Genomic DNA, 9,424 nt, shown 5'->3' on the forward strand with positions numbered 1-9,424 from the left:
CCAACCCGGTGGCTGCATCAACCGCCTAAAGCGCGCGCCCGGCTGCTTTTCCTGCCTCCGCGCGGCGGCGGCAGTGGACACGCCTTAGCCCCGCTGTTACACCCTCCGTCCCCCCTCCCTCTCCTTCCGACGACGGGCACGCGCGCCGCCTTGCCGCCCTCCCACTACTGCAGAGCATGTTCGCTCGCGCATGCGGGAGAGCCGCGCCTCTCTCCTTGGCGGCGCGCAGCCAGCAGCTCGGCTATTGGGAGCAGCACAGGGTGAGGCTGCGCGCCACCCCGACGCTTCCGCTCCTCTGCCCCACATCCTCATAAGGGGCTGAGGAAGAGGAGGGCGGCGCACGCGCGCGCCCGGCCGCTGCTCCTTCCCACATCTATGCAGCCTTTCTCGACCGGGGTGGGCGGGTGAGTGGGGGCAAGGGGGATGAGACACGCCAACGGGCAAGCCCACCGTTCCAACAGATCTCTTCAGACGGAGCGGGCCAAAGTAGCGCCCTCCCCCCGCTCCCACACAGACACATGTCCACAATCTGAATCGCTTTTCCGGTTCCCAGCCCTCGGCCTGTCCGTCATTCAAGGCCACACAGAGGGTAGATTTTGTTTCGGGTTCCTTTGGTCGATTTTCTCGTGCTTTTTATTTTATTTTTATTTTATTTTATTAGGGGCACACGTGGCCCCCGCCCCCACAAGCCTTACTGTCGGTTTCACGTTCAAGTTCAGCCGTGGAGCCATCTTGGAAAAAAGCACAGAGGGCACTGTAAGGTGCTGACTGCACAAAAAAGGTGTATATTCCTTTCTATCATGTCTTGTGAAGGTAAAAGTGAGGTGTTTTTTTTTTAAAAAAAATGCTTCAGCTTTGTGAAATGTATATTCTTAGCATGCAAGTTTCATGGTTTTCCGATGTGATCGGGGATGGCATAGTCCTGGAAACTGGAGGGAAAGAATGCTGTCCCTAAACTTGTTAGTAAATCAACTCTGGAGGAGAACTCTTGAGAAAGAATTTAGCATCTGGTTCGTCTTGTGTCAAGATTCAAGTAATAGTGATGGGTGCTCTTTTTCAAATCACACTAATGAGAGATCACATAATGCAGGCCATGTAACCTTTGGCAACAATCTCAGAAAATGGGAAAGTTTTAAGTGCTATCCGTAGCAAAGTCCATAATGGAAAAGAAAAGGAAACGGCAAAAGAGGAAGTTCAAACAGTTGATTTCAACAAGCCACCCTTAGTGAAATCTACACACAATAAAGAAATTGCCTATTCTGCAAACGTTCTACCTCATGATTCATTATTTAATGTTGCAATGTATGTTTAATTGAACAACAAAACAGCAAGCTAAATTCTGGTGATAGAGTAAAGTCACATACGATGTCAAGCATGGTGCAGGTAACTTTCCAAGCTAAGTTCTCGTGACAAAATAGCACTAGAAACTAAGCAACATTTTTTTGTTTGACATTACAGAAGTAAGCTTGGTAAGAAGATTAGCATTGTTCAGCTTTGTATGGTGACAGGTTTTGTTGAATTAATATATAGAATACATTTTTAAAAGAAAGGTGGGAAATACACTTAGTATTCAAAGTGGGAGGCTTACATGAGGTGTGGTGCTTCAAACATTGGACTAAAACCACAGAGACCCAGGTTCAAAACGCCATGCTGTCATGATCATTTGATGATTATGGACTAGTCCTAATCTCCCACTTTATCTACGTCACAGGGTTGTGGGGAAAAATGGGTGAGGGAGAAGAACTACATATGTAGCCTCGTTTGAGGAAGTGTGGGATAAAATGTAAAATAATAATAAAGCGTGGTTTATACAACTACTGAATTGGATATTATATATACACATTTCCAGACTGAAGGAATTGTATACTTTCCATTGATGGTGGTAACATTTTGAGGAAGGCAGTGTTTATTGGTTTATGACAAACAAGCTTTTAGAGAAGATTAGGATGAAGATGCAACAGTTTGCAAGAAAGATTAGACATGAAATAGTGGGCCTCATCAGCACTTTTAATTGGCTATTTGAGAAGAATTGTCAGATAAAATCTTTACCCCAAGTACTGCTTGCTGTGGTGAAAATGATTATGCGTTGTGTCAAAAATGATGGATTATCATACCACAGTTTATTGGGTGTTTGTGGGGGCAAACACCAGTCATAAGCCAACTGAAAGTATAGTGAGATCTGCAGGGAATCTCTGTGTACTTGGGACTTCCAATGTATGGAAAAACAGAACTAAATTATGGGGACATTACATAACCTTTGCCTGTCAATATAATCAATGTGTGTTTTGGAAATCTCATCTGTGCCAGTGTGAAAACTCAGAAGGAAGAAATTGTCGAGTGAAATACCCTGACTGCTTGTATATGACAATATTCACCATAAATTAAGCAGGACAAAGGTTTCTTCCATGTTCCATAGCCCTATCATATCCATACTATTATAAGCAACATCTGGATTTTCTGATGTTGAAAGATCAGTATTACGCTACTGATCAATCAACCACCAATGAATGAGCATGTTGATGTTTTTTTAATTTTTTGCAGTCCATCATTTACAAAAGAATCTACTTTTTCTGAATGGTCAACAAATACAGAAAGAATGCTAAGACTCACAAATTATCTCAAGGTAAAAGAGCACACAGAAATAGCTTGCCTCCAAGGTTTTCATAGTATGTGCACCAATATTAGTAGATATTTTATGAACAGATACAATGTCAATATCTTGCAGATGTTGGATTGGATCCAGAGTTCCATAAGTAGAATTTCGCTCTCAGGTTTTGACTCACCCTTTTTGCATATTCCAAAAACCTCCAGAGGGTTGTAGTGGGCCTTGAAAAGTATGGTAGGTGGTATGAGTTGGGGGGGGGGAGATAAGCAAAAACTCCTGTTTATTGGTCTCAAGCTCCTTTTGTTCATGGAAGCAGCTTTTCTGTGCATGGAGGGGCATATTTGAATCCAACTCATTGTCCCAACTGACTTTGTTTTATGCAAACTGTTCTTCAGTGACTATGGTTAGACATGCAGCGGGCTTTTTAAAACTTATATAGCACTGAACAGCAACCGTCTTTGGGGATTGGGTAGATAAATGTACTTAATGTGTTCTCTTCCAGTGAATGGGGATGATATCTTGAAAACAAAAGTAGTCACAAATTCCAGAAATTTGGGGTACATGCTGTGAATTCTGAATAAACATGCATAAGAATGCACTGCGAATGAGTTGTGGTTAGTTCCCAGTGGGTCTTGTTAAGTCCTGAGTAGTTTTTCACATTGATTTCAATGAGGCCTAAATGGATGTAACTTGCAGTGTAATCCTATACATGTCTACTTAGAAATTAGTCCCATTAAGCTCAATAGTGTTTACTCCCAGTTAAGTGAGTATCGGATGGCAGGCAACGTCTTGATCCATCCCAGTATGCCCACCATCCTATGGAAGACAAGGTTCTGTCACCTATTTAAGGGCTGGATCCAACACTGTCTATAAATAACTGCACCTTATATACTAACATATGAAGTTGTATTTCACAGGTATTTCCAAGCCTTATGAGGAACAGTTGAAGAATAGGGTATGTTTAGCCTGGTAGAGAGGAGATATAATAGCCATATTCAAATATCTTAAGGGCTGTCACATAGAGCAGTGGTCCTCAACCTTGGGCCTCCAGATGTTTTGAGACTACAGTTCCCATCATCCCTGACCACTGGTCCTGCTAGCTAGGGATCATGGGAGTTGTAGGCCAAAAACATCTGGAGGCCACAAGGTTGAGGACATAGAGGATGGAGAAAGCTTGTTTTTTTCCTGCTCTGCAGCGCAGGACCCTTACAAGAAAGGAGATTCCAACTAAACCAGGAAGTGCCACCTTATAATAAGAGCTGTTTGACAGTGGAACAAACAGATTCCCTCGGAAGGTGGTGGACTCATCTTCCTTGGAGATTTTAAAGCAGAGTTTGGATGGGCATCTTTCTTGGATGCTTTAGTTGAGATTCCTGCATTGTAGGGAGTTGAACTAGATGACCCTTGGGGTCCCTTCCAACTCTTCATTTCTATGATTCTATGAACTAAACATCCTTTTATTATTTAGAATGTAATGATCACAGATTCCTCGATTAACACTTCAATCCTAAACAAATTATTTGGAAGAAAAGCCCATTGATTCAGTGGATTTTGCTACTGACATAAGACGTGTGTGTGTGTGTGTGTGTGTGTGTGTGTGTGTGTGTGTGTGTGTGTCAGATTTGGGACCAGATCGCTAGGCTGAATTTCTCAGAACAGTTTGTTTGGCAGTAGGTAGGTAGCATCAAAATGATATTTCGCTAAAGGCTTTCCAGACTTATCTCTTGTTTGTTTGTTTTGCATGAGAAACACACAGTGGTTCTTTGTTGCAGGGAATTGAGACGTATTTGCCAGGAAAAGTGCTTCTGTTCCTGGGATCTTGTATTTTCTAGCAAAGCAAAGGAAGAGGTGGTCCATATGCTGGTGCTAGAAAACTCTAGTTTATCTGTACTGCATGTACACCATACATTTAAAGTGCATTTCCCACATACAATAATGCTGGGAAGTGTAGTTTTGTTAAGCGTGGTGCTGGGTGTTGTAGCTCTGTTGGGTTAAACTACAGTTCACAGGAGTCTTGCAGTGAAGAGGGAGATGTGCTTTAATTGTCTGAAGCATATACAGCCTTTATAAAGAGTGCCCAACCATACGCCTTCCTCAGAGACAAAGGGATTTCATGCATGTTTCTTGTTCTGGTATAGGAAAAGCACCTAAGGCAAGAATATACGTGAAATATATTGGAAATGAGGCTCATTGCCTCCAGAGAGCACCAGTGGTTGAAAAACCGTGGGCACTCTTCAAATTTACCACTTCCTTGAATCGACTTGGGGTTTCCTTAATTTTTTGAAGAAAGAATTCCTTAATTCTGCTATGCTGTGAGTTTCTTTTTGTGTGCGCACTCTTCTCCCTTTGGTGGTTTCCTGGGTCCTAGTACACATTGTTGAATTTATTGGAAATACTGATTCCCCCAAGAAATAGCACCATTCATTCACTGACTGCCATTTTGATTCTGGCTCCCACTAGAAAGGGCCAGCAATCTTTCGAGTAACCTTTGGTTGGCTGTGTGTTGCTTTGGGCTGCCTTAGGCAAGATAAAGTGACTAGCAAACTTAATAAAATAAACTATAAGTAAATCTTACCTCTTTGTCTTATCTCCACCATTTCTTCCAGCATTTTTTAAAATCCGTATTTTCTTTACTGCACAACATGCCAGCTTCCTCAAAAGAGAAATATTCTAGCAATATCTTAAATATATTTTCCTATACAGTCCTACTTATCTTTAAGGTAGTTGCTGGAGAGGGCAGAGTGAGGGATGACTCCTGCAACAACACTTCTTCAAGTCTCTGAAAATGTGGCATAGGAACTGTTCAGTTTGGAGGTGTGCCTAAGTTAGGAACATAGGAGCCTTATATGAGGTCAGGCTATTTGTCTACCCAGTCCAGTATTATGTACTCTGACTGGCTCCAACTCCAACTCCTTGAAAGATTCCATCAACGGTGTCTCCGAAAATTTTTACACATCACTTGGAAAGACAGGCGAACTAATAGTGTACTGGAAGAAGCAAAGACCACCAGTGTTGAAGCAATGATTCTTCAACATCAACTTCGTTGGACTGGTCATGTTATGCGGATGCCTGATGATCGTCTTCCAAAGCAACTACTCTATTCCGAACTTAAAAATGGAAAGCGTATTGCTGGTGGTCAACAAAAGAGGTTTAAAGACTGTCTCAATGCAAATCTTAAAAAATGTAGTATAAACACTGACAACTGGGAAACACTGGCCTGCGAGCGCTCCAGTTGGAGAACAGCCTTTACCAAAGGTGTCATGGGCTTTGAAGAAACTCGATCTCAAGACGCAAGGGAGAAATATGCTAAGAGGAAGGCACGCTTGGCAAATCCACACTGATCAACTCCCGCCTGGAAACCAATGTCCCCACTGTGGAAGGACGTGTGGATCCAGAATTGGCCTCCACAGCCACGGACCCATTGTTAAAATTGTGTTTATGGAAGACAATCTTACTTGGCCACGAGTGATCGCCAAAGAAGAAGAAGAAGACTCTGACTGGCAACAGTTCAGGCAGAATTCCCTCCCATTGCTTATTATCTGATTGTTTTAAACTGGAGAAGCAAGGGATTAGACCTAGGGCTCCCTGTGTGCAATGCCCTGTCACTGATGTGAGGTTCCTTGAACTTCCTCTCCTTACACATCCCCAGTTAAAAAGCAGTCAGTAGCTATTTGCCAACTATAGCCAGTCATCTAGTGAGTAGCATGGTCAAGGAAGTTAATTCTCCACCAAAAATAGCATCATGCCTCCTAGAGCTTCTGCATTACACTTGCAGGAAGGGATAAGAATTTTTAGATGCAATTCTATACCCACCTAGGAGTAAGTCCTAGGTACAATGTATAGGATTGTACTGTTTTTCTTTATCTCCAGGGTTGAAGACATCAAACAACCTATGGTCACCTAGTACCTGCTTGAGGCCTCTTGGGATTTCTGATGCCACTAACAAATTATTTTACTCTTGTCTCATTCAAGTCAATGGAGTGCACTTCCTCCATTGATTCTTACGAGACAAGAGAGGATGCTGAAATCTTGTCCCACACATCAGGCCAGTGTTTCTTGATCTTTTAAACCCATTTCAGCTGATGTAAAATTCCCACGTCCCCTGTCAAACCTGGCCCCTCTAAATTACTTTATTTGGATTTTCAATAGGTTTGAAATATTGTGACTTTTAATGATATTGTGACTTGCTTGAGGATAAAAATGAAGCAATGTATTTATAATTTTAAATATATATACTGTATTCAGATTTTCAAAAAATCCACATTGAATTTAAACATTCTAAGAGTCTACTTCAGTCATTTTGAATGTGAGCATTGATGTTGCATGCTTGTCACAAGATTTTGGATGTTTGGCATCACTAAAGAAATCTTAGGTCACTTTCAACCCCCAGTCTGCTGCACTGCTTTGTTTGAATAGCCAGAATAGCAGAAAAACCAGTTTCGCAAAGGGATATGGAGGACAATGGCATAACAATGTGCAGAACCTGCTCTCCTGTTCTGGAGTATACAGGGAGATATTTCAACCAAAACATTTCTGGAGTGAATTGGTTGATATCATCTTTGGCAATTTGAATCATATTTGAGCTCCAAAAATTCCTCTTGGGGAAGCTCTGGCAAGGACTGAACATCAATAAAGGGTTCCTCACAATATGCTTTGCAATCAACAGGATGGTCTTCTCAGTTCCTTCTGCCAGAGTATTTTGTATTGTCTGCAGAATCAAGTTGCCAACTAGTGAAGCTTTTCAGAGGGTTTCTAGATGGTCTGTTTCAGACTCATAGAATCATAGAATCATAGAGTTGGAAGAGACCACAAGGGCCATCCAGTCCAACCCCCTGCCAAGCAGGAAACACCATCAAAACATTCTTGACATATGCCTGTCAAGCCTCTGCTTAAAGACCTCCAAAGAAGGAGACTCCACCACACTCCACACTCAGTCCAGGCCTATGAACAGTCTGGTCACTTGGAAAAACCTGACTGGGATAGGGAGCAGTTTAGTGAGCAAATCCAAAAAGGATTAATAAATTAGTAGAAGTTCCCTAGACGGGCTTACTAACTGAAAGGCAGCATACAAATAAAACAATGTATTTATGTATATACAGAAAACACAGAAATGCAGTGCAGGACCTCTCCTTGTCATTCTCACACCTGCAAATGGATTAATAGTACTTAGGTAAGTTGTACTCCCAATATACAGTATATCCCTGCTGCATTTTCCAAAGAAATGAAAGTGACCCGCACTTAACCATTTATAAACCATTGCTTCCATAAAACCCAATGGCTTGGATCTTAAGATGAGTCTTTCCAGTAGCACCTTAGAGACCAACTAAGTTTGTCATTGGTATGTGCTTTCGTGTGCTTGCACATTTCACACAAAAGCTCATACCAATGACAAACTTAGTTGGTCTCTAAGGTGCTACTGGAAGGGTTTTTTAAATTTTGTTTCGACTACGCCAGAAGCAAAGTTTCCTATCCCCTTTTCTCCTGTTGTGCAACCTCCCTGTGTCCCCTTCCATATTGCTCAGGAGTCTGCCACGACCCTCCAGAGAAGCTTTTGAGATGCAGGTGACCTCCGAGGGGAGATAAGAATGGAAAAATTTTCCTTCTCTAATTTTGGGCAGATCCAAGCTATACATTTATAGCATATTCAATGCACATTTAAAGAGCATGACCTTCTCCTAAACCCATGGGAACTGTAGTTTGTTAAGGGTTCTAGAAATGGTAGCTATTTGAGGGGAAAACTACAGTTCCCAAAACACTTTGGCGGAAAGAAAGTGCTTCAGATGTGAATCTAATGTGCTTAAATGTGTGGATCAGTCCATATTAAGATCCATGCTGATGTTTGAAGTGGCTGTTACACCTTTGTCCTCTTACGGAGGACCAAATAATTCCTGAGTTTCGTAAAAGAAAACATTTTCTTTTTAACTCTTGCCGCAATTTTTTTTTAAAGGGGAGGATTGCACACTTGTGGACACTTAAATCCCACTGAAACAAACTGTTCTCAAGGCACCCATGTTCTGGAATTTGACCAAAAGTGGCAACGAAAGTTATCGTCCATCAAATGGTTAATGTTTCACTTGCTGGTTAAACATTTATACTTATTTTATTGTTCCGAAATCTTGATAAATCTGCCAGGATTCTAGCTATGATCATTAGCGTACAGATTGATAATTAACATATATGCACTTCTGCTGATAAGAGTAGTAGCACGCAGCAGACAATGCAACCAGAAAACATGTTATTGAATTTACCGTGAATTATCCTTCTCACGCTGTCAGGCGATAATTGAGAAGTGTCTGAAGTATGTGGAGGAGCTGTTGTGGCATAAGGCTCACACCAAAGGGTTTGCCTAATGATTCATAGCAAATAGCGTGCCACATATACAAATACAAGCAATTTTTACAGGTAACAAGGTAACAGAGCTAAGCACAGGGCAAAGACCAAGGTTCAGAGCAGATAGTTGATCCCAAGGAAGCTAGAAGGCTTAAAGAACAGTTGGCTATTTTTGCTAAAGCTAGCTTGGAGTTGCAGTGACTTATCACCACTACTTGTGCCCTCACAACCAGATCTGATATAATCAGATATAATTTAAATGCAGCCTCTACATAAAATTGCAACACAAAGTAATTCTTGGTACAGATTTTTTAAAGGCATCGTTTTCCATTCTGCCCTGTATCTGCTACAAGCAGTGCTGTTTCCATTCTACTGCAGTTCAGATTCTGCAAAAACAACTTTATTGAACTGGCTGTTCACTGTGCCCAAATCAAACAACTTAATTAACTGCATTATTGTTAAGTGATTCCACGCTATTCTTTTCTGTTG

The 9,424-nt window shown here is 41.7% G+C and overlaps 1 long non-coding RNA gene across 1 annotated transcript; it reads left to right on the top strand.

The window, feature by feature from the left end:
* Nucleotides 1-223: 223 nt before the first annotated feature.
* Nucleotides 224-6,879, top strand: LOC148684885 (uncharacterized). Its single transcript, XR_015951558.1, has 3 exons — nt 224-781; nt 2,542-2,623; nt 5,212-6,879. It is a non-coding gene; the product is annotated as an uncharacterized LOC148684885 (long non-coding RNA).
* The last annotated feature ends 2,545 nt before the right edge of the window (nt 6,880-9,424 follow it).

The sequence above is a fragment of the Zootoca vivipara genome, chromosome 8 (assembly GCF_965207765.1).
Source record: "Zootoca vivipara chromosome 8, rZooViv2.hap1.1, whole genome shotgun sequence".
Classification (NCBI taxonomy): domain Eukaryota; kingdom Metazoa; phylum Chordata; class Lepidosauria; order Squamata; family Lacertidae; genus Zootoca; species Zootoca vivipara.